The sequence below is a fragment of the Hevea brasiliensis genome, chromosome 10 (genome assembly GCF_030052815.1).
Source record: "Hevea brasiliensis isolate MT/VB/25A 57/8 chromosome 10, ASM3005281v1, whole genome shotgun sequence".
Taxonomy (NCBI): domain Eukaryota; kingdom Viridiplantae; phylum Streptophyta; class Magnoliopsida; order Malpighiales; family Euphorbiaceae; genus Hevea; species Hevea brasiliensis.
The window spans coordinates 83364022-83367947 of record NC_079502.1 but is presented as its reverse complement, the minus strand read 5'-3'; positions in this window follow the sequence as shown (position 1 = coordinate 83367947).

Genomic DNA, 3926 nt, shown 5'->3' with positions numbered 1-3926 from the left:
GCATAAAGCCCCTATAACCCACGGTAAGCTCACACATACTTTCTTGTTCTTACTTAAAGCCCACATGCATAAAATACTTTTAAATACCATAAATATGAAAATGATTTAATATTATAAAAAATGTTGGATAGCAAGCATAGCAAAATATAATTAAAATTTATATGTTACAAAATAAAGTTCCAATGAAAAGATATATACATTATAGCAAAATGAGGCATCAAACCTTTGGAACTCAAATTGCCAAAATTCACTAACTACATCTTCTATGTTATCCCTGGAAATGGAGGCAAAAGAAGGGAAGTGAATTGAGATGCTTTGTGAGTAAAAGCATAGGAAAAAAAAAATTTATTTAAATAAAAATATTCAAGCATATGAAATGTAACATACACCTAATTTTGACATAGTACAAACAATTAACACATGTTAGTCATGTCACCAGTGATTTCCCCATATCATATCATAGTCCATTGTATCAAGCATCAAGGGCTATGACTGGACTTCTCTTACATAGCATAACAATAACATATATAACATTCGATGATAACAAAAGTGTTGTTAAAGGCTATCACTGGCCTTTCCATATCATAACATACCTGAGTTCTCATTATATATAAATAGGAATTTGTGGGTCATCCATGATCTATCACACAATGCAAATAATAATAATAATGATGATGATGATGATGATGATGATGATGATGATGATGATGCAATACCTTTATGATTTATGCAATAAATACTATATCTATGTATGTATGAAATTATATAATAAAATAAATTTTAATGATGCATGATGCATGAGCGTGCATAAACAATTAAACATTTAATTAAAAAGAATTTTAAAGTAGGTCCTACTTACCTCAAACAAAGATCTTCTAATCTACACTTACTATGGGTAGGATTTAACCCTTTGATTCAAGTCTTTGGTGCTTTAATTTAAAGTCTACAAGAAAGGTTTAAAAGGGTTTATCATTATAGGATTTAAACTAAATTATATAAAATTTACAATTGTAGTCAAACTAACTTTTGACTAGCGCAAGATGGACTTTTGTTTGCTGAAAGTTCCATGCACTGTTTATGTAACTGTGCATATGGTTCGGCTATCAAAAGTCTAGCTAAACCTAGAATTTTTTATAACACCCTCGCAGGTATATGTCAGAATATACCTCAAAGGAGTGGAATGCACTCCTGGGATTGAGGGACTAGGACCTTAATTTAGTTAATAATGAGATAATGAAGTAGTAAATAAGCAACAAAAATAGGGATTCTAGATAATTCGATGAAAGGCACCTTCATGCTGAAGAACTAAACTTCCGCTGCTGAATATAGGAAACAGAAATATAAAAGGAAATAATCTTAAATATTTTCTATAATTCACCTTTTCTCACATCCTAGAACCTTCCTACTTCTTTTTTCTTTCCCTCTCCCTCTTCTCCTCTCACATCTATATCTTCCTTTCTCCAAAACCTTATAAAACTAGAGAAACCTAAACACAACAAAACCTATAGAATACTAGAAAAAATGATAAAGGAAAATTCAAGATTAAGAGGGAGAAAGCAGAAAAGGGAAAACCCTAAGAACCTAACAAATAAGTACTCTTTATGTTTTTGTTCTTTCAAAAGAAAAATTAGAATAATGAACAAAGTAAGTAGGATTATTCAAGAGTAATGCTTGATGCTGGGTTTTAAATAAGTTAAATAATTGAGAAAAGAGTTAGATGTTTAAAGTAGTAGAATAAATGAATGTTATTAGTAGAACGCTAACCTAAGTAAAGAAATGATGAAAATTATCTTGGAAATATGTGTTGGGATAATTGGATAAGTGAATTAAAGAAATAAACCTGAAATGGGCATTTTGGGAAATGCAAGTTTGGCAGCCAAACCATCAAGCTTTGATAGTTGAACTACATAAACAATAAATAGCCACACATGCAACTTTGGGACTTAAATATTTCCATTTTCGGCTGTTGAAGGTTGTCTGCCTTATAAAATAAATTTAAATCTGGCTTTATGGGAATAATAGTTAAATGTCTTCATATACCTTCTTTTTATAGATTGAGGGATCTTTTTATAGATTAAGGGATAGAGATACAAGGACTAGAATTAAATGGAGAACATCTAAATAAGACTATAGGAGTAAATGTTAAAGCTAAAGAGATTATTGTCTAGGTAAGTAGAAATTATAAATTTTTTTCCTTAAATTTACTATTTTACTTCACAGGTGTATTCATGCAATATTGATTATTTTAAGTTAGATATTTCATTAGGACTGCATTGTATATTTATGTGTATTTGACTCACTAAGTGCTGCATATTATTATGTGCTATGCTGGTAGCTATGGATAACCCAATAGTTCCCAATAGGAAAGATAAAGAAAAGTAACGAAAGAGCATACATACATTATGAGCTCACATGTGAAAGAAAGGAAAGGGATGTTTAGGTAAAATAATTCTGTATCTTTAGCACCCAGGGTATCCGAGTAAGGCAATTTTGTATATTCGGACTTATTATTTGAAATGATATGTTAGGAGAAAACCCTGAGGATTACAAGAAAAACCTGAGGAGCTCTTATAATAGGTTTGGCACTTTGGATATATGATATGATATGAAAGCAAAGGGATGGGAGAACCTTTAGTGATATAACTACTTTATTATGACTTATTTGTACAGTGTAACCATTATTGAGAATGATGCATTTCATATGCTTGCAGTATGTTTATTAATTTATTTTCCTTTCCCCTGTAATTCTCTACTCACTGGGGTTGTATACTCATTACCCTTTCTTGTTTATCCCTTTCAGGGACATAAATGAGGCGATAGTTAGCAAATTTTGGATAATTAAGCTCCAATGTTTGATGTGATCAAGTTTATGCATTTTGTGGAGTTATTTTGAAACATGTATAATTTTCATTATTTTGACACTGTGCTTATTATTGTGTATTTTGTAATAATGAATATATTAAAGATACAATTTAGAAAGTTAGCCAATGATGGCCTCAAAGAATGCAAAGAATTGTGATGAAAAGCCTTGCCTAGGCTCAAATGAAATAAGCTCCATGAAAGGAAAGTAGAATCTGTTAGTAAATGGGAAAATGATATTTTATGAATAGCATATTAACGGGTCTCATCCAATGTATTTATTAAGATATGACATAAAAGAGTTAAATGGAAGATCAAGATTAGGCATGCTATGATTTTACTAGCCTTATACCTTCCAATGCTCTAACATTGATAATAGTCTGAATTCGAGTTGTTAAATTTTTAGAGTTTATTTTTAATCTAGAAACTTGATTCTAGGGTACCAATTCAAAAATTAAGTCCTAAGTTTTTCATTTCCATCACATTAAGCTACCTCAAGCCTTAAATAACTAGAATAAATATTAAATAACCTAAATTTATCAATTGTACACATAATTTACAAAGTCCACTAAACCTTAAAATCTCCAAACTTTTCCAATTATACAACTTAACCCCCAAACTAATTCCTTTGCACATAAATAGCTATGAAACACTTAAAGAAAGTTAAAAGGGAGGGGAAACTCATTGGGGGATTCCAAAGTTTAACAATTGGCCAAGTTTCCTTCAATCTACTCGCTTCTTCAAGGCAAAGGAAGACGGAAGGGAGTTGCATACACCAAAGAGAGTTCTTGAAGAGTTATTAAAGCTAGGGATGTTTGGTTGGTGGGGGGAAAATATGGAAAGGTAAAAGATAGAAAAGTAAGAGAAAACGAGAGGGAGAAAGAGGGCAGGCAAAAAAATTCTAGAAGATGCCTCCAATAGGCTTTATATACCTGCTTCTGCTCAAGGACTTTTAGCGATCGAACTATAAGTTTCAATAGCTAAAAGTCTCTCTTTCAGCAATTATCAATTCTAGAATTTTCTATAACTTGAGTCTCAAGGAATATTCCACTCCTAAATACATATTA